We start from the raw sequence: 27,171 nt of genomic DNA on the forward strand, positions 1-27,171 counted from the left end.
TTACTGCGGGAGCTGACTCCAGGGCTGGAGACCTGGCCCCACCACTGTTGTTCCTCCTGGTGTCACATGTGTCTAGGACAGAGTGGGGCTGCCTGGGAACAGGGGCTTCACAGGATAAACAGCTCCATTGAGCCATGCACCTGGGAGGGGACAGGGCAGCTCCCCCAGGTGCACACACCTGAGATTCAGCACAGCAGACCCTCCCCCAGAAGACCAGCTGGAAAACAGGGGAAGAGCAAGTTCTTGACTGAGCAGCCCTGGAAAGCTCCAGGGAAGGTCCAGGGATTTACAGTTTATAGAACCAGAGGATACCCCTCCTTGTTCTTTCTTTTTTTTTTGTTTTGTTTTGTTTTGTTTTGTTTTGTTTTGTTTTGTTTTGTTTGTTTTTTCTTTTTCTTTTTTTCTCCCTTTTTTTCTTCCTTTTTCCAGTAAAACTCGTTTTTAGCCATTCTGCATTGAGAAAAATGACTAGAAAGAAGAACTCACCACAAAAGAAAGAATTGGAAACAGTATTCTCTACCACAGAGTTACTAAATTTGGATTACAATTCGATGTCAGAAAGCCAATTCAGAAGAACAATTATAAAGCTACTGGTGGCTCTGGAAAAAAAGTATAAAGGATTCAAGAGACTTCATGACTGCAGAATTTAGATCTAGTCAGGCCGAAATTATAAATCAATTAAATGAGATGCAATCCAAACTGGAGGTCCTAACAATGAAGGTTAATAAGGTAGAAGAAAGAGTGACTGACACAGAAGACAATTTGATGGCAAGGAAGGAAGCTGAGGAGAAAGAGAGAAAAACAATTAAAAGGCCATGAGGAAAGGTTAAGGGAAATAAATGACAGCCTCAGAAGGGAAAATCTATATTTTATTGGGGTTCCAGAGGGCGCCAAAAGGGACAGAGGTCCAGAAACTGTATTTGAACAAATCATAGCTGAGAACTTCCCTAACTTGGGGAGGGAAACAGGCATTCAGATCCAGGATATAGAGAGGTCCCCCCTAAAATCAATAAAAACCATTCAACATCTGACATCTAATAGTGAAACTTGCAAATTCCAAAGAGAAGATCCTTAAATAAATAAATATATATATAAATAAATAAGATAAAAAAAAAAACAAAAAAAAAACAACTACATCCAGCAGAAGAGAGAACTCAATGAAATAGTGACCAGAAGAACTGTGGAACAGATCAATAAAACCAGGACTTGGTTCTTTGAAAGAACTAATAAGATAGATAAACCATTAGCCAGCCTTATTTTTTTAAAAAAAAGAGTAAAGACTCTAATTAATAAAATCACAAATGCAAAAGGAGAGATCAACATCAATACAAGGAAATACAAACAATTTTTAAAACATTTTATGAGCAGCTATACACCAATAAATTAGGCAATCTAGAAGAAATGGACACATTTCTGGAAAACCACAAACTACCAAAACTGGAACAAGAAGAAATAAAAAACCTGAACAGGCCGATAAGCAGGGAAGAAATTGAAGCAGTCATCAAAAACCTCCCAAGACACAGAAGTCCAGGGCCAGATGGCTTCCCAGGGGAATTCTATCAAACGTTTAAAGAAGAAACCATACCTATTCTACTAAAGCTGTTCTAAAAGATAGAAAGGGATGGGATACTTCCAGACTTGTTCTATGAGGCCAGCATTACCTTAATTCCAAAACGAGGCAAAGACCCCACCAAAAAGGAGAATTATACACCAATATCCCTGATGAACACAGTTGCAAAAATTCTCAACAAGGTACTAGCCAATAGGACCCAACGGTATATTAAAAAGATTATTCACCATGACCAAGTGGGATTTATCCCCAGGATGCAAGGCTGGTTCAACACTGATAAGCAATCAGCATGATAGATCATATCAACAAGAGAAAAAACAAGAACCATATGATCCTCTCAATAGATGCAGAGAAAGCATTTGACAAAATACAGCATCCATTCCTGATCAAAACTCTTCAGAGTGTAGGGATAGAGGGAACATTCCTCAATATCTTAAAAGCCATCTACGAAAAGCCCACAGCAAATATCATTCTCAATGGGGAAACACTGGAAGCCTTTCCCCTAAAATCAGGAACACAGTGGACAGGGATGTCCACTCTCAGCACTGCTATTCAACATAGTACTAGAAGCCCTAGCCTCAGCAATCAGGCAACAAAAAGAAATAAAAGGCATTCAAGTTGGCAAAGAAGAAGTCAAACTCTCCCTCTTCGCAGATGACATGATACTGTACAGAGAAAACTCCAAAGACTCCACCCCAAGATTGCTAGAACTTATACAACAATTCGGCAGTTTGGCAGGATACAAAATCAATGCCCAGTAATCAGTGGCATTTCTATACACTAACAGTGAGACTGAAGAAACAAAAATTAAGGAGTTAATCCCGTTTACAATTGCACCCAAAATACCCACCATTTGCTTCAAAGTGGATGGGACTGGAAGGTATTTCAGGCTGAGTAAAGTATGTCAATTGGAGAAGGACAAACATTATATGGTCTCATTCATTGGGGGAATATGAAAAATAGTGACAGTGAATAAAGGTGAAAGGAGAGAAAATGAGTGGGAAATATCAGAGAGGGAGACAGAACATGAGAGACTCCTAACTCTGGGAAATGAACAAGGGGTAGTGGAAGGGGAGGTGGGTGGGGGGTTGCTGTTACTGGGTGACGGGCACTGACGAGGGCACTTGACGAGATGAGCACTGAATGCTATGCTTTATGTTGGCAAATTGAACTCCAATAAAAATTTCTTTTTAAATGATAAAAGAAATAAATGTAGATGTTAGTTTAAAAAAGAAATATATGGTGTCTGTCCTGGCTTTATTTTTACCTTTGAGTATTTATCCACTTATTTTTCTGTTGTCAGACTATCAGTGTATAATATTATGGTAAAATACTTTTCTACATCCTCCCCCGCCCCACAGGGATTTGATATTGTCCTGTTACTAAATAAACCAGCTTGGTTTAAATAAATTTTTTAGAATTTTTTTTTTATTTCTTTAGTTGAGGCAAAAAAGAGACAACATTGATTTTTCTTTTTCTTCTAATACTCTTGGCAGCCTCTCTCTTTTTTTCCCACCCATTGGGAACCTGGGGAAACAGCAACAACAAAGACGTTATTCCCTTTGAGTTCTAAGAGGAAAGCTCAGTGTTATCCAGTCTCCACTTACCACAAGACATTCTTCTCACTATCTTTGTTTTATTTTTTTTTTATTTTTTTTTTTTTACTTTATGATAGTCACACAGAGAGAGGGAGAGGCAGAGACACAGGCAGAGGGAGAAGCAGGCTCCATGCACCGGGAGCCCGATGTGGGATTCAATCCCGGGTCTCCAGGATCGCGCCCTGGGCCAAAGGCAGGCGCCAAACCGCTGCGCCACCCAGGGATCCCCTTCTCACTATCTTTGAATATGGAAACCTGTAAAGTACAAAATATGTTTGGCCAACCACATATATTATTTTTTATATCATTTGATTGAAAGAACTTAATGGAAAGACAAACTTCCGTGAATTAACTAACATTTTAAATAATCCAACACATCACACATAACAGCATTAGAATGTACCTAAAAACAAAGCAAAAGAAACTTTGCATAGATACAAAAACTGAAAATCAATCAACATATGATACACATATCATCAGCCACCTAGCATTAACTACACAGAACCATCAAAGATTTCTTGACAAGTAATATTTTAGATCTTTCCCTTTTTCTATGGAAATGGGGGGAAACATATGCATATTTTATTGCATTGAGCCATTTTATCTAACTACTGCATTTACCGTTCTTGTAGTTGTTTTTAATCATTAATTTTCTAAACTTCACTAAATGATAAGTTGCTTAACATCATATTTAGAGAATATCCAACTTACCTTGTAATCCTCAGTGGAATTTAATATATGTATATGTCCTAAATCTAGTTGCCCTGTATGAAGAATATATAGGAAGCTCTGGTTGTTAGAATGTTGGAAGCTAATGGCACAAGGAGTGACATTTACTAACACAAAAGAGAAAATTAACTAAGTTCAGTGACTTCTGTACAGATGGCTACTTCTCTCTCTAACAAAATGACAGAGATGCATATGTAAAACCCCTTTTCCACAGAAGAATACCATGGGTCACAGCAGAAAGATGGAATTCCTGAGTCACATGGGCAGAGCGCCAAGGAATAGGAGTCACTATGGATAGAGTGAATTTATTTCCAACATATCTGCAAAAACAATAAGGGAATGAAAATACTTATGCTTCAGATTTATTTATTTATTTTTTTAAGATTCTGTTACTTTGAGAACACAAGATGAGGGAGGGACTGAGGGAAAGAGAGAAGCAGACTTCTCCACTGAGCAGAGAGACTGACTTGGGGTTGGATCTCAGGATCCTAGGATCATGACCCCAGCTGAAGATAGTAGCCACCCAGGTACCCCACTTATGTTTCAGATTTAGATAGAACTCTGTATTCATAAATTGAGAATAAGAGTTGCATAGACTAAAAAATTTATTCAATAGATATGAAATTACAGGTTCCAAAAAGCAACCCAATAAACCCACTTTATTGCAGCCTACATGAAACGTGGAAAAATATGGAAAATATCAAGGAAAGATAATGAGGTTTAGAATCATTATGTTTCCTCTTAAAAATTCTTTAGGCAAGGTTATCTGCAATTTTCTAGTAAAATCTGGAAGAAAATAGCTAAATGATTCTTATAGTATTTATAGTTTTATACATTCGTGTATATAATCCATATACATGGGACAACTTTATATAATTTCCAATTAATACATTAATAAAATTTTATATTTACATTCCATTTTGGAGAAGTAAATGTAAATAACTTAATTCAAATATGATTCTGGGCCACCTAAAAAAATATTTCACAAGATGGTTTTTTATAAGAATTATTACTGAGTATACTAATATATACTTTGATAAAAGACATAGGAAAAAACATTAGGTCAAGTAGAGTCTGAAACATGTTAAATGATGGATGAATGAATGGAAAAAAAGGCTAAACAAAACATAATTTAGCACAATAGAAAAATCATTGCATTGATTTCATTTTTCTTTCAGAAATATTTGTTGAGTTCCCAGTGATATATTTTAAAAAATTATGGGACACCTGGGTGGCTCAGTAGTTGAGCACCTGCCTTTGGCCCAGGGCATGATCCTTTAGTCTGGGGATTGAGTCCCACATGGGGCTCCCTGCATGGAGCCTGCTTCTCTCTCTGCCTCTGTCTCTGCCTCTCTCTTTCTCTCTGTGTCTCTCATGAATAAATAAATAAAATCTTTTTTAAAAAACTAAAAATCATCCTCAGCATTTCTCTTCAAGGTAAAGTGGACATTTTAATAATGAATGTAAAAGTCATAGTTGTTCAAAGGAAACTCTGGCTTTAAAAAAGCTGTTAAAAAGAGGTACTTGAGCAACGTCTCTATTTTAAATGATTTTGGAAAAACACATTTTTTTCATATATAAAAAATACAATTGGCGTCAGAAGTTTTTACTCTTTAAAATAATATTCTGATAGATTGATGATGTTGATTGATGATTCTTTTGGTGTGTATTTGAACCATTCGTTAAAAACATGAACATGCTGTAACTTCTGTTTTTCAACAATACTGATTGATTTTTAAATGATTGGAAGTTTGCTACTAAATTCTTCCATTACTGGTAGATGTTATTGATAGCTATAATTGTAAATGTCTATTATGACATTTATAGCTAACAGGGCATTTCTTTCATATGGCTTATCTACCCTTCTCAACCATGGCATCTATTGAAACCACGTTTTTAAACCAAATGAATAGACATTATTGTTCTCACTATAATTATTATTCCAACTACGAATATATGAATATATTCTAGCACAAGCAAAGAGAGGAATCTCTTGTGTATAATGTGTATAATGTTTGTGTACATCTATGTATACTTCACAGAATTACATAAATAAACATATATCTGGTTTCTTTTTAGAAAGTGAACTTCTTGATAGGGGTAAATAACCAAAAACTTTGGTGATTACAGGACTAAAGTGTAACCCAAGTTCTTTTAGAAGTCAAATCCCTATAAGTGTATTAACTCCTTTATAGTGAAAAAGTGGGATGCTTTCAACAACCAAATATGCTAAGTACCTTTGATAAACTGATTGAGGAAATGGAATAGGAGGTCAAATAAAATGCTTCAAGGACACTGTGTCAGCCAGCCTGAAGCAATGGGATATCAGGGCAGACAGCTGGGAAACAATGGTAGCTGACAGTACCAGCTGGCATTTAACAACCAGCAAAAGAATGTTTTATACGTTTTAAGAAGCAAACAAACTGAAAGTATTAACACGGAGAGCAAATGAAAGGCATGTAGTAAATCTCTGGCCTTTAATGGAGTCTTACTGAGTAGGGAAAGATTAAAAATTACATAGCTTCAGTTTTTGCTTTTTAAACTCAGTTTAAATAAGAAACCTACAATGTGTAATTTTAGTTTTAATTTAACTTTCAGTAAGAGAAGAGTTTGTCCATAGCTTTTTAAAAAAATTGTCAAATTAGTAGTAAAAATATAAATTAAAATTTTCCCTTGTTCACTTTATATAAAAACACAGATGAATTTTCAATGGTGGTCAAATTCAATACTGTTTTATAGAAATCCATTTTGATAAAAAAAAAATCAGTGACCATCAGATGGCATCAACAACATGTTTTGATTGCTACTAAATAGTTATATCTACAGTAAGGACTCTGAAAATCCTGGGTTTTCCTATCCAGTAAGTCTTAATTTAATCTATAATATTTTAATTGGTGTGTTGTACCATTTTAACCACAAACTTACCTAATTTCTTCACTCTATGAACTTCTCTGTTTTTGTAAGCAGGTAAAGTATATATATATATTTATTTTTTTATTTTTTTAAATGTATATATCTTACATAACTTTTAATATTGCAACAATGTATATGGCCTTGCATTTTCACAATTGTAAAAAGTTTTTGTATTAGTCTATTTGAACTTGTGTATAAAAATACCACAGGCTGGAGAGCCCCGGTGGCCCAGAGGTTTAGCGCTGCCTTCAGCCTGGGATGTGATCCTGGGGTCTTGGGATCTAGTCCCACATCTGGCTTCCTGCATGGAGCCTGCTTCTCCCTCTGCCTGTGTCTCTGCCTCGATCTCTCTGTGTCTGTCATGAATAAATAAATAAAATCTTTAAAAAAAAATACCACAAACCAAGGTTTACACAACAGAAATTACAGTTCTGGAGGATAACAGAACAGAAATTACAGAAATTACAGTTCTGGAGGATAACAGAACAGAAATTACAGTCACAGTTCTGGAGGATAGACATCTAAGGCAATTTTCTGCTTGAGCTTCTTTCCCTCTCCTTCTGTGCCTCCCCCCTCTAAAATAAATAAATAAAGTAAAAAAAATAAATAAAACTGATACATGAAACTTGTATAAAACTAACTTTCTTATGTAATTGGTAAACTCCAAGGTAAAAGAAGCATCAGAGTTTATATGTAAAAGAAATTTTAGAATATTAGTTAGTTAGGGCAGCCTGGGTGGCTCAGCGGTTTAGCATCTGCGTTCCGCCCAGGGTGCAATCCTGGAGACTCCGGATCGGATGGAGTCTCACATTGGGCTCCCTGTGGGTGGCCTGCTTCTCCCTCTGCCTGTGTCTCTGCCTCTCTCTCTCTCTCTCTCTGTGTCTCTCATGAGTAAATAAATAGAATCTTAAAAAAAGAAAAAGAATATTAGTTAGATAAATCACAATAAAACTATAGACAACAGAAATATATTGTATAAGTGAATGTATTTAGTTTTCCAGCGTGAATTAAAAAACAAAGTGAAGGAAATTTAAAATAATTGCCTTTTGAAATAATGCCTAGTTTATTTAGAATCATTTAATCACTAAAACCAAAGCTTTGATCAATAAAGACTTTCACATAAATTATTTGAACAGTGACCTGGACTCTTTTTTCTATTTTGATTGTGAGGGGGAAAAAAAAGAACAAAGGTTTTATATTTTGATGGATATTTTCTGATGCCAAATTGGTTGCCTGGGGAAATAGATGGGAGTATGTTGTTTTTAACTAGAATGGATTTCTGTCTATTTTTAGGTGATTTTAGATTAATGGGAGCTTGTTCTCTATGACAGTAACCATATGAACTTTTGAGGTAAATGTGATGATCGCACGTGAGCATTTGAGCAAGTTTTACCCACTGATCATTGAGAGGTTTAGCAACTTTTGTTGGTAGCTGTTCTGATTGTTATGGATAGTGATATACCTTATGGATTTTTAGAAAACTATTAGTAAATCAGGATCCACATAACAGTGTTTGTGCTGTTAATTATATCTTCAGGGATATCAAAGTGCCAGCATTTGTTAACTATGTAGTTGAAGACATAAGCTCCATTCTGAGATGCCTACTTTGTCAGTTTTATCCAGGAACTATGATGCTATTTTCTGGTCTTTAGAAGAGAGAGAGAAAAACACATATGGTAAGTTAAAAAATAGTTATTTCTGTTCTATAGAATATCCTATAACCTATACATATCTATTATATTTAATATTAAGTCTCAATTTCTGGTATGTCAATAGTCATATGACTAAAACAGAATACTTTAATAAATAGGAATAAGTTACTTGATAATTTTGTATATAACAGTATGAATCCTGGTTCCTAAATCTAACTTTTGTTACATAATTTCACTAATTGAAACGGAAATTATCATGGCACTATCTCTACCATATCCAAGGATGTAATTGTTTCCTTACAGAGCCTTAATAAGCTGTCCCACATATTGACCTATATATATTTATTACCCCTTTAGACAGCATAGCATTGGATTTTTAAATGTCTGTTAACATCAGGTTATAAATGAGGGTTGATTAAGCCAACTGAAGTCTTTATGTTCAAATGTAATCAATAAGACTGAACCAGAAAGAAACGGTCATTTTAATAACATACTAACTGTAATAATAAATAAAATTTGAAATAGAAGTTCAAGTTTAATTGTTAAAAAGTAGCTAATCATGTTAACTTAGATAAACCTTCTATCATGTTTAAAATTGTGTTATCTATTTTGCATTAATTGTTGTCATTCCTGTTTTTGTCATCATCATTTTTAATCATCAACATCTTCATCGTCATGGTCACTATCAAATATTTTATTGTCTTTTTTTGTGTGTGTGGAATTAGCACAGAGGCACTTACTTTGTGTATAATAAGTCATGAAATTGTCCCAACCACCTTCAAGAATGCATTATTTACAGGGTATAGAACATGAAAATAATACTCATCAAAAATGAATAATCTACTAATTCAAAGAAGACCTTGTATTTAAACTGTTTTTCTTAATCCAGTATCAAATTACTTTTTACTGCATCCTATTGCAGGTAAATAGTATTGATATCTAATACTACTTGGAGTTCTAAACATATGTAATAGGTCAAAATTAAATTTAGTGTTTTCATTTCTTTATGAGATTTTTATCTTTGTCAATGACATCATCATCCTCCTTTTCAATTTGACTTCCCCTAGTCCATGCCACAATCTACTTAGTGAAATTTTGACCACACATCTTATCTGACTACACTGTCCAGAGAAAAGCTTTAAAGTCCAGGGGTACCAGGTTGGCTCTGTTGATTAAATGTCTGATTCTTGATTTTGGCTCAGGTCATGGTCTCAGGGTCATGGAATCCAGCTCCACCTTGGGCTCTGTGCTGGGCATGGAGCCTGCTTAAGATTTTCTCTCTTCCTCTCCCTCTGCACCTCTCCATCTGTGCTTGCTCACTTGTGCTCTCCCTCTCCCTAAAATAAATAAATAAATCTTAAAAAAAAAAGGAAAAGCCTTAAGGTCTAATTTTTAGTCTTTCATTCGTTGTCGAATTGTTGTGTAATCTTGGACAAATTATTTAATATTGCCAAACTTTGGTTTGCTCTCTGCTCTGTACCACTCATAGTGACCACAATTCCTTGCTCTTGCTTCTCATTGGAGACTGGATTGATAGGATGAAATTGAAGGAACTGTGAGGATATCTCTGCTTTCAGTTTCACCTTCATACCTTCTCAAGCATTTTAGCTTCCCCTTATCTAGTTAATGCTCTATGTCAACCCTATTTTAATGTTTGAGCATGAAAAAACTAACTAAAATTCAAAAGCAATATAAATTCATCATTGACTAGGTGTCTTTTGGGAGATGCAACAGTGATTGCTTCTATATAAAATATATATAAAAACAATTTATAAACAAAAAAGTTTACAAATAAAAAGGACCAGTGAAGGACAAAATTATATTTTATGATAGTACATATTAATTAAATTATTATTGTATGATATATTAATACATTATATTTATCTAATATACATTATATATTATCAATGTTAAATATTGAGAACTTAGAAGATGTAAATTCCTTAGCTGGGCTTGGATATGATACATTAAATATATACAATATTTTTAAATTTTTATTCAAATTCCAGGTAGTTAATATACAGTGTAATATCAGTTTCTAGTGTACAATATGGGGATTCAGCACTTCCATCTATCACCAAGTGCTCATCATAACAACTACACTCCTTAGTCTTCATCACCTATGTATTTTTTTAAAAGATTTTATTATATTTATTTATTTGAGAGTAGAGTGAGCACAGGGAGGAGCAGAGAGAGAGGCAAAAGCAGACTCCAGGCTGAGTGCAGAGCAGAACATTGGGCTCCATCTCACAACCCTGAGATCATGACCTAGGCTGAAATCTAGAGTTGGACACTTAACCAACCGGGCACCTCCCACCCTTTCATCTTTAAAGCTTCCCTCCACCTACTTCTCTGCTGCTAACCATTAATTTATTTTCCATAGTTAAGAATCTGTTTTTGGTTAGCATCTCTTTTTATTTTTTTTAACCTTTGCTCATTTGCTTTGTTTCTTAAATTATATCACATATGACTGAAATCAGATGGTATTTGTCTTTCTCTGACTGACTTATTTCACTTAGCATAATACTCTTTAGCTCCATCCATGTCGTTGCAAATGGTAAGATTTAATTCTTTTTGATGGCTTAGTAATAATATTCCATTGTATATATACCACATCTTTATCTATTCATCAGTCAGTGGACACCTGGGCTGTCTCCATAATTTGACTATTGTAGATAATGCTATTAAATCAGGCTGTATGTATTCCTTTGAATTAGTGTGTTTGTATCATTTTGGTAAATACTTAGTAGTACAATTGTTGTTCTATTTCTAACTTTTTGAGGAACCTCAATACTGTTTTCCACAGTGGCTACATGGGTTTGCATTCCACCAACAGTCCACTTTCTCCACATCCTCATCAACAGTTTTTGTTTCTTGTGTTACCAATTTTAGCAATTCTGACATTAAAGTTGGATAAATTTTGCAAATTGAATAAAATCATAAATTTATTTAAAATCAAAAGTAATATGAGCATTTAGGAGTGCCTGGCTGGCTCCGTCATTTCAGCGGTCCACTCCTGATTTCAGCTCAGGTCCTGATCTCAGGATTCTGAGATAGAGCCCCAAGTCAGGCTCTATGTTCAGTGGGGAGTCTGCTTGAGACTCTCTCTCCCTGTTCCTGTGCTCATCCCCCCACTCTCACGTGTTCTCCCTCTCTCTCAAATAAATAAATCCTTGAAAAAAAACAGTAATATATTTTGAGAAACTATTTCAAGACTATAATGTACATAAATCAAAATTCCAAATATTTAAAGAAATCAGAAAAATTCAAGTTAAAATATGGTAAAGGTTTAGATTTTATCAATAAGGAACTCAGGCACAAAATGTAGCTAATGACATTACTTACCTGCCATGTTCATCTTGCAAAAGAACAAAATACTTATATACTTATGCTTGCACTATTTTACCAACAGTGTCAAGGATTCCAGTTTCTCTACTTCTTTCCAACATGTATTATCTTTTTCTTTTTTTCTTTCTTTTCTTTCTTTCTTTCTTCTTTCTTTCTTTCTTTCTTTCTTTCTTTCTTTCTTTCTTTCTTTTCTTTCTTTCTTCTTTCTTCTTATCTTATATTTTCTTTTCTTAACAGTCATCTTAACAGATGTAAGGTGACATTTCATTGTGGTTTGATTTATATTAATATTGAGCATCTTTGCCATTTTTTTTTTTTTTTGCAGAATACCTATTCAAGTTTTTTGCCCATTTTTTAAATTGGGTTATGTGTTTTTTGCTATTGGGTTTAGATGTTTTTTGTGTATTTTGGATATTAATTTGGTCTTAATTTGGGCTACTATAACAGAATAGCATAGATTGGATGGTTTATAAACAACAGAAATTAATTTCTCACAGTTCTGAAGGCTAGAAATCCAGTATCCAATTGATAGGACGATCTGACTCTGGTGAACTATGGCTTGTATAGAGCCCACTTCTCATTGTAGCTTCCGATGGCAGACTGCAGAGAGGAGCAGGCTCTCTCTGGAGTCTTAAAAGTATCAAATACATTAATAAGGGCTACCCCTCATGAACTCATCTAATTCTAACTACTTCTCAAAGGCCCCACCTCCTAATACCATCATATCAGGGATAGGTTTTCAAAATATAAATTTTGTAGAGATATATTCAGTTTATAACAAATCCCTTACCAGATATATGGTTTTGAAATATTTTTTCTCACTCTGTAGGTCTCTTTTTTCACTCTGTTGATTACATTCTTTGCTGTGCAGAAACTTTTTAGTTTATTTTTTTTCAAAGACCTGAGAGACACAGAGAGAAAGAGAGAGAAAGAGAGAGGCAGAGACACAGGCAGAGGGAGAAGCAGGCTCCATGCAGGGAGCCCAATGCGGGACTCGATCCCAGGTCTCCAGGATCATGCCCTGGGAGGAATGCAGGTACTACACTGTTGAGCCACCCAAGGAGCCCAAAACTTTTTAGTTTAATGGAGTCCTGCTTGTCTAATATTTCTTTTGTTGCCTGTGCTTTTGGTGTCTCATCCAAGAAATCATTGCCAAGTCCAATGTCATGAATCTTGTCACCTGTATGTTCCTGTAAGAGTTTCACAGTTCTGGGCAGCCCACGTGGCTCAGTGGTTTAGCATCGCCTTCAGCCCAGGGTGTGATCCTGGAGACCTGGATCAAGTCCTGCATCAGGATCCCTGTATGGAGCCTGCTTCTCCCTCTGCCTGTGTCTCTGCCTCTCTCTCTCTCTCTCTCTCTCTCTGTGTCTCTCATGAATAAATAAATAAAATCTTTAAAAAATTTTTTTAAAAAGTTTCACAGTTCCCAGTCTTGAATTTAAATATTTAATTCATTTTTAAGTTGACTTTTGTGTATGATGTAAAAAATGTTTCTCATTTCTTTTGTATGTAGATATTTAGTTTTCCTACCACTTGTTAAAGAGGTGTCCTCTTGGTTCCTCTTTCAAAAATCATTTGAGTTTATTTTTAGGCTCTCTATTCTGCCCTGTTGGTCTATATATCTGTTTTTATGCCACTACCATACTGTTTTACTTACAATGGCTTTGCATTATATTTTGAAATCAGGAAATGTGATTCACCAGCTTTGTTTTTCTTTTCAAGATTGTCTTGGCTATTTGGGGTCTTTTGTGATTCCATATTAATTTTAGTTTTTTTTTATTTTAATAAAAAATGTCTTTGGAATTTAATAGGGATTGCATTGACTCTGTGGATTGATTTGGGTACTATAGACATTTTAACAAAATTAAGTCTTCCAATCCATGAATATGCAATGTCTTTTCATTTATTTTTATCTTTACTTTCTTTCATCAGTGATCTGTTGTTATCAGAGTGCAAGTATTTCATCTCCATGGTTAAATATATTGTTAAGTATTTTATTCTTTATGATTATATTGTAAATGGGATTGTTTGTTTTCCTAATTTCCTTCTCAGAGAGTTGTTAGTGTATAGAAATATAATAGATTTTTATATTTCGATATTGTATCATATAACTTTACTGTATTTGTTTATTAGTTTTAATGGCTTTTCTTCATGTGTCTATGTTTATCGTACATTGAGAAAATACACAGGATGGAACAGGCTTTACATCTTGTTCGATTATATTTTTTCAGAATTTATTTTCCTAAGAAAGGACAAGATACTCCTGTGTTTCCTAAATTGTGTTATTTTCTGAAGTTAGTTGTGTTTGACTGATTAATACAACTGGGCTTCCACCTCAGTAATCTAATTGAATTTCAGATCTGAATCATAGCAGAGTTAGTTCTAAATCAGAGCTCCTTTTATTACAATGCTAATACACAGACTAAATCTTTACAATCCCCACTTCACTGACTTTGGCTCTGTTCTACATGGATAAGCATCGTACAAACAATACATGGTGATCTGTCTGAACTGAAGACCTGCCATTGTCTGGAAATTGCTTTTTGAATATCCTGTCTATTGAACATGAAAGTTGTTTTTGAACATCAACATTGAATCTGCTGGTTACCCTTTCCTCCAGTGTATATACCTAACTTCAGCATTTCTAAAACAGGAGTTCCCTTATCATGGTTTCCTTCCTTATCCATGCATTGCTGCATCTGAATTTGCTTTGTATTTGAGCCTGAACACTCAGGTTCAATGTGTATAAAATGAGTTTCTTTCATATTTAAATTTCATATTATATTCATTTTCATACTATATAAATTTTAAAATAGCACATCAAAAGGATCAACAAAATTTTAATGTGTTTGAATTATTATTCTGATGTTTATTGAACATACTTAAAGATAATGTAGTACAGATACTCTGATAGTGTTTGAAAAAAAATTAATGGGCAAAAAGAGCAGCGTTTTCTTGAAAACCATAGCAATTTGAGAAATTCATGCTACACTATATGGTGTGAAGAATATTTATTCCTGTTGTGAGAAGCCAAATATTAAGATTAGGAAGTAGTATTTATAGTTTAGGAATGGATATTTTACTTGAATTGCTGACCTTAAACATTTTGGCCATAACCATCAAATCATATTTAATAGATGTTACTGTTGAACATATGGCATTTTATAGTGGCTTAAATTTAATCATGGTTTTGTATGTCCATAGTCATGTCAATAGTCATTTTTTCCCAAATATTCTGTGTAAAGCACCAGGCTAGGTGCTATTGGAAATAAAAACAAATAGGAGTAAATACATAAGGCCAGTTATTATCTAAGTTAACCAATAATACCATGAAAAATATAAGCTCAAAACTGAAACATGAAGTACATTGGAAAATGGGAGGAAAGAGAACTCATTTCCATCTCTAGGATCAGGAAAGGCTCTGTGCAAGACATAACATTAAAGATGCCCTGAGAACTACTAGATAGGATTTGAATATGCAGAGATCATAGAAAGACATGAGAATTTTCTTCAGTAAGAAGAGATGAGCAAAGACAAACAGTAAATATAGGGTAAACATATTGTAAACAATTCATTTTGGGCAGAAGCATGAGATAACAGTAACTATCTATAGCAAGAGAATTGGTAAAATAATGTGAGATAATTCCATGGAAAACTTAATGTGAAATTCCATAGATTATTTTTTGTCAAAGCAGTAGTCAGAGACCTTAAAGATTTTTTTTCTATTTTTTTCATTATAAGTGTACAAATGGCAGATTATTCAGATTCTTGGATATGCTCTTTCCTTTAGGATTTTTTGTTTTGTTTCATTTTGTTTTGTTTTGTTTTAACTTCTCCCTTCAGTGCTAATCTTTCTCCCTGGTCCTACTTTTTAGTTTGTTTATTCTGTGGTCCCTGAGCCAGGAGCTATCAAAGCTTATGTGCGATTCCCTGGGTGGAAATAAACATATCTCCCTCAGTTCTGGCTACAGAAAGAAGAAATTTAAAGTGAGGAAAATAAGTATAGTAAAGTAACCATTTGTTTGGTGTGTTCTTGGGGTAAGGAAGGTGAAAGAGGGAATAATCTTTCCAGTAGTACTTTTCCAGGAAACCAGGAACATGCATGTGCATTAATGAAGTTTCAGGTACATGGTTACCTAATTCCTCATTATGCAAGAGGTTTGGTTATGCAGAGATAATAGATGGGCAGTTACAACCCTGAAGTTAGGAATCTATATTGTTACAGCCTGGTAGAGACACCAGGAAATCTCGAGTTTCCTAGCAGGCAGTGAATGTGCTATCTATTATTTTAGGACCCAATTGGGACCCAATGAAGGGTCAGGAAAATTAAAGGTGATGTAGTATGAGTGAGTTCATTGTGATCAGGAGTAGAAGCAATGGAGTGAAAAGCATATAACATAATATTGCTGAAGAGAAATGCAAAGGTATTAGACAATGCATAAAAACAAGAGTGAATGAGTGACCTTATAAGAATTTATAGTCAGAATCAGGACAATTCTAGTAATTTAGCATAATAACTAAATATTGAATGCATCCAACAACTTAAAATAATGATGCAGAGGAGGACATGTAATCAAAGAAGCAATTCTCAATGTCCTTGCTTTTCTGCTTTTTTCCCCTACTCCCTGGGTAGAGAAATATTAAATTTAGATCAATTCTAAATTAAAATAAAATCCACACAGTTAAAACATATCAGCAAATAATCATGTACATTAAAGTGAGTAAATATAGTTTAAAATAATGATTGCTAAAGGATGAGATTCAGAGTGATACTACCTTAGATTTCCTTAGTATACACCAAATTTATAGTATTTACTGATTTCTAAGTTTTATTAAAATTATTTATGATGTGTATTTATTCTCATAAGAACACAAAACTGTTACAGGGATTTCTACTTGGCCTTCTCTATGTAAATTATCCTTCAGTCAAAAAGCCATTGTGTGGGCTCTGTCCAAGCTGCTAAGTATTTCATTTCAGTTGAGGTTCAGGGAAATAACAAGGAGTGGGACCATAGACTTAGTGGATGCACTGTACAATAGACTGAGGGGTCAGAATTTGGCCTCCTCAATCCTATACTCTAAAATAGGGGAACATGTGGGAATATTGGGTATACTGTAACAGATTTCAAAACATCTTTATATTGCCTTTTCTCCAGTTTATAGTTACTTTGGTGATGGCAAGTGCTTGTGTTCTTTTGACAATTAGGTTAGTAACTATTGTATTTATTTGAGATGTTTTTGCAGTATCCACCAAAGAGATCTAGCCTCCATTTCAAATGGATGGACTCTGGTGGGTCTTCAAAGTTCTTAGATATAGAAACTCTGAGGAAATGTCATTTCAGATAGCAAAACTGACCTAAGATTTTATATTCTTAATTGGCTGTTCTACCTATCAAAATTCTATAAAATGTGTATGCACAAGTACATAGACACACAATGTTATTAAGATATACCTTTACATAGAATTCTCCCTTTTAATGTATGAAATTCACTGGTTGTTAGTATAGTCACAACTTGATGATCATCACCTGTACCTAATTTTTCTTTTTAATTTTATTAAATAAATAAAATTTATTTTATTTAATAAATAAATAAATAAATAAAATTTAATAAAATTTATTATTCATGAAAGATACAGAGAAAGGCAGAGGTACAAGGCAGAGGGAAAAGCAGGTTCCATGCAGGGAGCCTAACATGGGACTCGATCCTAGGTCTCCAGGATCATGTCATGGGCTGAAAGCAGTGCTAAACCGCTGAGCCACTGGGGCTGCCCACCAGTACCTAATTTCATAACATTTTTATCATCCTCAAAAGAAACCTTATACCCATTAGCACTATCTTTTCCTCTCTTCCTTCTCTCATTCCATGGCAATCACTAATCTACTTTCTGTGACTGTGAAATTGCCTATTCTGGGCATTCTGTATAAATAGAATCTTACTGTATGTGGCCTATTGTGACTGGCTTCTTTGACTTTGCATAGTGTGAGCACAAATATACTCTTAAGCATAATTTAGTAAAGAAAACAAAAGATAATTTTTATGCCAGGATGAAAATTACTTTTTTTTTTGGAAAAAAAATGGTGGTGGGAGAGGGAGTATCCAAGATGAAAGTTGTAGGGGATCCCTGGGTGGCTCAGTGGTTTAGCAACTGCCTTCCGCCCAGGGTGTGATCCTGGAGTCTCAGGATCAAGTACCACATCAGGCTCCCTGCATGGAACCTGCTTCTCCTCTGCCTCTCTCTCTCTTTCTCTGTCTCTCATGAATAAATAAATAAAATCTTTAAAAGAAAAAAAAGAAAGTTGTAAAGTAGAAGATTCTTCAGGTAAGGAAAAAAGATACAAATCCACTAAAATTGGAAGAGGGAAAGATTTGAAATGAAATAAATTAAGCTGGTGAAATCAAAAGAACAGTATTCCCATTTCTAAAAATGCAAATTATAAATTCAAAAAATAAATATGAGTCTGAAAAATGATACTAAATGAAGAGTAAAAATTTATTTGCATAAAAGAGGTTTCAGTTGGAAAAATGTATTATATCAAGCAAATTTAAATGGGGAAAACTTTACTCATGTATTAAATTTATACTTGCATGTATGTGTTCCAGGTAAAATTAACATAAAGAGAATCATTCTTAAAAAGGCCCTTTCAAATGTTTCAAGATATTTGAAATATATCCTCAAATATTTAAAATATATCTTCATAATATTTAAAATTTTTAAATATTTCCTAATATTAAAATATGAGGGGGCTACCTGAGTGGCTCAGTTGGTTAAGTGTCTGCCTTCAGCTCAGGTCATAATCCCAGGGTCCTGGGATGGAGCTCCATGTTGGGCTCCCTGCTCAGTGGGGAGCCTGCTTTTCCCTGTCCCTCTGCTACTTCCCTAGCTTGTGCTCTCTCTCTCTGTCAAATAAATAAATAACTTTTTAAAAAAATAAATAAAATAAAATGAGTGGAAAAAACTCTCACAAATATGTAGATAATGATGATAAAATAAAGTTGGTGCCAGTCCAGGAAATAATAGAAGAGGGACTTAAAAATTCTGATGTGTTAATTTTAGGCACCAAATGCTTCATGTCAGGTCTTGATGGATATTACTATTTTAGAGGTATCAAGATTACTTTGTCTGATTATTCTAACATATACTTAGAAAAATATGTCATATTCTCCCACTATGATTTTGGCTTTATGATTTCTTGAAGCATATCAGGTAATTTTAATTTCTGTATCTACTTGCTTACATTATATAGTGAAAATTTTATCCTAAATCATTTGTTTTGCTTAATATCTACTATGCCTGATATTAATGTATCAGGTTCTTATGTTTATTATTTATACACCATAATCTATTCTTTTTATTCTCCCCATTTTTATTTCCTTGTGTTTGAGATATTTTTTCTTATAAATTATATGTAACTATTTAATAATGGAAAAATGTATTGCATACATTTCCTTTGATTACATCATTCCAAAATACTTTATAATTATAGTTTTTATTTCCTTTGATAGAAGCTGAAAAAAATATATAGCTAAATCATAGTGAGTTAGAAAATATAGGAATTCTAAAATGATAAATTTAGCAAACTCATTCCTTAAAAAAGAGATTAATTTTTGCCATTGTTTCTACAGGATCACAAAGACAACACATGAATCTTAAAATCTGAAGTATAGAAAGCTCTATTAGATTTGCATATCAGAAAATAAAAATTTTAAGAGAATATGGTACAACTCAATACTCCTTAAAAGATTTAAAACTTTGATGTAATGAATGATTTTCTTTGCTTTTTTTTTTTTTTTTTTTTGTCAACCAATAGTTTTAAATAAAGGCTTTTCAATTTCTAGGTGAGAAAATTTTCCTGTTTTTTGTTTGCTTTTTTTTTTTTTCTTTTCTTTTTTCTTTCTTTCTTTTTTTTTAAGATTTTATTTTTAGGTAGTCTCAACACCCAGTATGGGCTAGAACTCACACTCCAGAAATCAAGAGTTCCATGTTCTACTGACTGAGCCAGCCAGGCACCCTATGTTTGCTTGCTTTTGTTAACAATTTCTAGTATTACTACTTTGTTACAGGACAATTTTGTACTATTTCTTTTTTCAGGAAATGCGTGTGTGTGTGTTTGTGTGTGTGTATACACACATACATGCACATGTGACCTGTCTGTGGTCAATTTTCTTGAATGTTCTATTCACATTTGAAGGTTTCTTGCCCATTATTACAGTTTTAATTTTTGAAACATATGGCAAGAAGTATAGATTTTTGGTTTCGATATTCATTCTCCTTACTTTTTCTTTAATTAATCTTTTTAGGCCATAAAGTGATATGTGTAATCTCATTCCTTCTGTGTTCCTTCTATTTCACCTTACATCTAGATGAAGATGGTGGCTGTGTAGTTAACCATGAAGTATCATAAATGTTACAGTTCCCCTATGAATTTTAATCTTTAGGAACCTAATTTTTTAAGTAAGCTTTTTTCTTAAATCATTTTTAGGTTTACAATAAAATTGAGGAAAAATACAGATTTCCTATATACTCCCACTACTTCTTTCATTATCAACATCACTATCAGAATGAGACTTCTTACCAGGAATGGACCTGCATTGACATATCCATAATCACCCAAAATCCATAGTTTATATTAGAGTTTACTCTTGGTATTGTATATTCTATAGGTTTGGACAAATGTATAATGACATATATACATCATTATAGTATCATACAGAGTATTTTTCACTGTCCTAAAATTCCTTTGTGCTTTATCTATTCATCTCTCTTCCCACATCCCACTACCCCAAATATACCTCTGGCAACCACTGATTTTTTTTTTTTATTGTCTCCATAGTTTTTGCTTTTCTAAATGTCATATATTTGGAATCATACGGTATATGGCCTTTTCAAATTACTTTTTTTTCATTTAGTAGTACACATTTAAGGATCTTTTATGCCTTTTCATAACTTGGTAACTCATTTCTTTGTAATGCTGAATAATATTCCTTTGTCTGGATACACCAGCATTTATTTAACCACTCACCTACTGCAGGACATGTGTTGCTTCCAATTTCTAGTAATCTTGATAAAGCTGCTATAATATCCATGTGTAAGTTTTTATGCGGACATAAGTTTTCAACTTTGGGTAAAAACAAAAAAGCAAAATAGTTGGATCATATAGTAAGAGTATTTTTAGTTTTAGAAGAAACCACTAGACAGAAGAAACTGTCTTCCAAAATGACTGTACTATTTTACATTCCCACCAGCAATGTATGAGATTCCCTGCTGCTCCATATCCTTGCCAGTGTTTGGTTTGTCACTGTTTTAGATATTGGCCATACTAATAGGTATGTAGTGTTATCTTACTGTAATTTGCATTTCCCTGATAACAGAAGTTATGGAGCATGTTTTCATATGCTTATTTGCCACTTAGATATCTTCTTTGGTGAGGTGTCAGAGTCAGCCTTCCACAGCCTCTGTTTGTCCTCTGTTCTGGCTGCAGGCCCACAGGGCCCTGAGTGTCATGTTTTGTACTTCTATAAGCTGGTAGTAAATGTGCTAAATAAACTGCTGTTGGTCTTATCTGCTCAGTATTATAAGTGTGTCCGACCATCCCCATATCCCTAGATCAGGAATCCCTCCTTTATCAAAGGAGTGATTAAAATAATATGTTTGTATACTAAACTTTGAATGATAATATGTCTGTTCCTCAAACAAAAGACCGGTCCCATTACTGTCTAGTATAATGACTATGTCTCTTATAAGGCAAAGGGCAGATAGGCTTAGTTGCAGTTCATGATAAAAGCCTCAGCTTCCTAGATTCAGGGTTTATTTGCTGTAATACACAGACTCTGCTTATGTAGCATCCACTTAAGTTGCTTTACCAAACCTCTGTGGAGCTTGAGAGTCCAGGAGAATCAATGTAAAGTTAAGTTTGTGCCGCCTTCTAACTTGTGAATAATAATGTCCTTTGTGACCCAGGAGTATACATCTTCCTCCAGCATGCATGGGACTGGCAAAATAATCTGTTAACTTTGAAGTAGAATAAAATTGAATTCTTCATATTTCTTGACAACCTTGCTCTTTTTATATTTGTATTTGCTGATATACTTTTGCCCATCCCTTTGTTTTTAGCCTTTCTAAATAACTTTGTTTTGATTTGTTTGTATACCTTGTATATAGCTTGGACTTGATATTGGCTTTGTTTTGTTTTGTTTTTTTTAATTATTTTAGTGAGTATTATATCTATTTACATTGATTGATATGACTGCTATGTTTGGGCTCAGTTCTGTGATACTATTTTAGGTTGTATTTACTATATAGATTATTGTATCAGTATGACTATAGTTTGTTGACTTTTTAAATTATTTTTATATTGCTTTTATCATTATTTTCCATTCTAATTTTCTAGTGATTTCCTTAATATTTATACTTTTTATGATTTTTATAGTAATTTATTTCTTTACTCGGGCTTCTCTTTATTAAATTTAAATGCTAGCAATTTATTCCTTGTCCCACTTATTTTCTTAGCACTTTATCAGCAAGCTTCTTCAGCTTTATCTATTCTCCCTTCTCCAATGTATATGTGTTATTTCTACCTTGGTAGATCAAAAAAATGTTAACATACTATTCTTGCACTTATTTTTACTTTTACTTTAGTTTTAGCTGTATAATTAAATATATCCAATCCTCATTATGAGACCTGCAAAAGTCTCATCAGTATAATTTGGGTGAAGTTTTCTAGTAGATTTTTCTGGAAAATCTGTGTATATGATATTACCTGAATTCTTGTGTTTTTATAAGTCTAGTACAATCGTTTTGGCATCTTAGGATAGTTTACTTTATATAAAACTCTTGGCTCAAAATTTATTTCCTTGAGATTTTTTAAATCTCAAATTGTTCTATTGTCTCATTTGTCTGCTTTTTTTTTGAGCATTTGGGACCACCATAGTTTTCCTTCCATTTCAATTTCTTGATCTTTTTGCCCAGATCCAAGAAATTCTGTAAGAATATGTCTTAGTATTTGGGATCAGGATTTTCAGTTACACGATGAGTCTGTTTATTGGTAGATTCCAATGTTTTAATGTATTTCTGAAAATTTATCATGTTACATTTTAAATACTATTTCTGTTTTATTATTATTTTTTTTCTTTTTCAGAGATGTTAACTGTATGTATGTAGGAATTTCTTTGTCAATCATTTAAATCTGACAGTAATTCTCTAATTTCTTATACTTCTTTATTCCAACATTTCTGACATTTTCTTTTTTTGGTTTTTGACTGTTTTCTTTCAATACCCTTTGTTGCATTTTTAGTGGGAACCACTTTCCCTCATGCACTTTGAATTTAATTTTGTTTCAGCAAGGAGTTTCTTCTGCTTTTCATGCCCCAATTGCTTTCATGACTTTAGTCAACTCTTGTTTCATGTATTCCTATATTTTGTCTTTCTGCAAATTATTTTCATTCTGCAAATTAAGTATTGTGTTTCACATTGCTCTTCTTTTTTTCATTTTTTTTTAAGATTTTATTTATTTATTCATGACAGAGAGAGAAAGACAAAGACAGAGACACAGGCAGAGACAGGCAGGAGAAGTAGGCTCCATGCAGGGAGTCTGATGTGGAACTCGATCCTGGGACTCCAGGATCACGCCCTGGGCTGAAGGCAGGCGCTAAACTGCTGAGCCACCTAGGCTGCCCGCTCTTCCTTTTTTTTTTTAAGATTTATTTAATTATTTTAGAGAGAGAAAGAAAGATAGGGGGAGGGGCAGAGAGAGAGAGAGGGAAAGAGATTATCTCAAGCAGACTTCCTGCTGAGCATGGAGCCTGATCTCATGACCCTGAGATCATGACCTGAGCCAAAGTCAAGAGTCTGACGCTCAACCAACTGAGCCATGCATCATCCCCAATGATTGCTTTCCCGAGTATTTTTGTCAGCTGAAATGTTTGATCTGACTTTCTTCATTTAGTATCTTCCTATAGACATTGCCTAATATATTCTCTTTGTTATGAAATGTCATATATTTTCTTTGATCAACAATAGTCAGTATTGGCATGTATAAGGATGAACATCTCAACAAATAAACTAGTAATTTTGGAGAGGAAAGGATTAGTGTTTTCTGATTTTCTTTGGTTACTTTGAGATCCTTAATTTTCTTTTTTCTTTTTAAAGATTTTATTTATTTATTTATTCATGAGAGACACGGGGGTGGGAGGAGCTGGAGACATAAGCATTTGAGAGAGAGAATGAGAGAGAGAGAGAGAGAGAGGTAGAGACACAGATAGAGTGAGAAGCAGGCTCCATGCAGGGAGCCTGATGTGGGACTCCATCCCGGACTCCATCCCGGACTCCATCCCGGGACTCCAGGATCATGCCCTGGGCCAAAGGCGGACACCAAACCACTGAGCCACCCAAGAATCCCCAAGATCCCTAATTCTCATTTGTTTCTTCTTTTCATGCATTACCAGCAAGCTTCCAAACGATGCCAACTCCTCCCCGGTCATCTCCTTTTTATCCAGAAGATAATATATTTCTTAAAATTACTATTCATTCTTACAGTATTTGGTGTTTTAACCACCATATCTCAGAATTGTTTTTAACATTTTTCCACTTAGGGAAATTTTGGAGTTATTTTCATGTGTTTTCTGCATTATTGATCCCCCTGTCCTCTCCTCTTTTTTTATGAAATCTATACCAGATTCTCTGCACCAGTAATGCCCTTGAATGACTCTGCCTTGTTTCTAGTTTTTTATTACCTATGAATTGAAGGCAATAGTGATTTCAATCCTCTCTTTAATTTGTAGATATGGACAATGGTGGTTCACTTACTCTTCTTTATAATATGTATGATATTTGTAGGATGTGTGCAGTAACTGAGATTTAGACAAAAAGAATTCATTATATAATTCTATATTGTTTTCTCAAAAAATACATTAACAGAATTGATTCAATGAAGTTAAGAAAATAAACCTAATAGGAAAATAATCATGGGAGAAATTAGAGTAAATGTTTTAAAAAACTAATATGTTGTGTCCATATTTAGATGGATTTTGATATTCTGAAATTCTAAAAAAAAAAAAAAAACCATTACTGAAGTTTATTACCCATCATTGATAGTGGTGGAAATATTCTCCATGCATTTTGTACTTTTGGCTTAACACTGAAACTTAAAGATTAAAAAATTTAATATAAAAAAGGTATAAACCAATGACATAGTCATATATATATATACAAGTTTCTTAGGTTTAACAGTAGGAAATATAATCTAGAAATACTGTGTTGCAATCAATATTAGAAGAGTAAGGTTTAATTCAACAACACAGGAATATGACAAAACTAAGAAATGACATGAATGTGTCAAGCAGAAATCAGTATAAACAATTCAGTATGTGTTTAAAAGATGGTACTCACATATGAAATTTAAGAAATAAAACAGAGGCACACAGGGGGAAAAAAAAACAAAAGAGAGAGAGGCAAACAATAAAACAGACTCTTAACTATAGAGTACAACCTGAGGTTTGCTTGGGGGGATGGACTAAACAGGGGATGGATATTAGGAGGGTATTTGTTGTGATGAACACTAGGTATTGTAAATAAGTGATGAATCACCAAATCCTACACATGAAACAACAACAACAAACAAAAACAAATAAACAAAAAATATGGTAGATAAAACACAACATCTGTATCTGTCTTTAAGGCTATTAATATTCTTAAAATATTTTATTTTAGTCCCTTTGAACTGCCATAACAAAATACTGTACACTAGGTTGTTTATAAACAACAGAAATTTATTTCTCCACAGTTCTAGGAACTGGAAAGTCCAAGATCATGGTGCCAGAAGATTCAATGTTTGGTATGGCCCATTTCCTAGATGGCACCTTTTCACTGGGTACTCACTTGGTGGAAGGGACTAGGGAGCTCCATAAGGTCTCTTTTATAAGGGTACTAGTCCCATTCATAACAGTTCTACCATCATAAGCTAACCACCTTTTAAAGTCCCCTCCTCCTAATATTATCACGGTATCAGGATTTCAACATATGACTTCTGCAGGGATGCAAAAATACAGACCATAGCCACATGGAATATGGAATTTCTCAACATCAAAATTAATTAGCATCAGGGGAAAAAATTCAACCTCATATTAAAGAATGGATTAGTTTTGAGAAAGTTTGTAGCACTCTTAGAAAATCTGCTCTTACAAAATTGTTGAAGCATCATTCTAACCTCTTTTATTATCAAAATTCATAGTGGTATGATTAGAATGCTAGAGTATCAATTTCCAATTTTATAATAAATATTAAGGAAATTAAATGCATGTTTGCTCTGAAGATATACCATTACTAGTATCAAGATACCTATGAAAATGCAAAGTAATTCACAAGATTTTTTTTTTTAATTCATAAGATTTGAGTGAAAGTATTAAGATAGAATTATGCAATATCTTCTTTAAACTTCAGATCATTGCTTCTTTATTTGTGGAAAATTAAGAAACCCAGACATTATTCAATAGATTCTCTCAAGGGAAAGATCATATCTTGTTTCCAAGGTAGTCCAAAGTATAAGCAATGAACTCCGGCAATACCTACACCAGAAATCTTTCCTGATTCATAGTTGACTCCTCTGTCTGTGACAGATTAAAGTTTCCTTCTTGGTTCTGCCAAGAAAAATGTACTGGACAAGTTAAGAAAGGAAGACTATTGCAATTGCAATCAGGGAGATATACTGAGCTCTACTGAAACAAAAGAAGGAATTTTTTAGTGCTGAAGAGAGCAGTGAAAAAGTACTGAAGGAAGTTAAGAGGAAGATTGGTTAATGTCATTAGATCATCTGTGTTATGCTAATTGATGCTTATGGAATTTAGGCTCCTATTCTTCCACGGAGATCAGGGTTTTTTTTTGTTTTTTGTTTTTTGTTTGGTTTTTGATGATTACATTTCAAAGGGATGTCCTTGAGAAAGACATTCCTGTGTTGTAAAACTGGCAAGAGACTGAGAGAAGATTGATATCTAAAAGGATCAGAGAAAGAATTTACAACTGCAAATTTTCTAAAGTAAATGCTCTAAGGAAAGTGAATTCAGGAGCCTATAGTCAGAAAGAAAGCTGTGTAAAGTTTAGTCGAGCTAAAGAGAATGATATGGCCATCTTGGTCAGTTTCAATAACTTTACTATGATAACTTTTTAAAGTTACACTATGTTTTTGTTTCTTGCCTTTCCTTTTTTCCTTTTTTAAAAATTTCTTTAAAGATTTATTTATTCATCAGGGACACAGAGAGAGGAAGAGATATAGTCAGGGAGAAGCAGGCTCCTTGAGGGGAGCCCGATGTGGGACTGGATCCCAGAACTCCAGGACCACGTCCTGAGCTGAAGGCAGACGCTCAACCA

General features: G+C 33.9%; 1 long non-coding RNA gene across 4 annotated transcripts in view; it reads right to left on the reverse strand.

Annotated features, from left to right (window-relative positions):
- Window positions 1-2,688: 2,688 nt before the first annotated feature.
- Window positions 2,689-27,171, reverse strand: part of LOC112658667 (uncharacterized) — a 43,121-nt gene continuing 18,638 nt past the window's right edge. For 2 of the 4 annotated variants that reach the window (XR_007401206.1, XR_007401204.1), the window contains exons 2-3: window positions 8,273-9,799; window positions 3,104-7,166 (exon numbers count right to left, since the gene is read on the reverse strand). This is a non-coding gene — a long non-coding RNA (uncharacterized LOC112658667). The other 2 variants (XR_007401205.1, XR_004804346.2) reach the window with 2 other exon arrangements.

Source organism: Canis lupus, chromosome 12 (genome assembly GCF_003254725.2).
Source record: "Canis lupus dingo isolate Sandy chromosome 12, ASM325472v2, whole genome shotgun sequence".
Classification (NCBI taxonomy): Eukaryota; Metazoa; Chordata; class Mammalia; order Carnivora; family Canidae; genus Canis; species Canis lupus.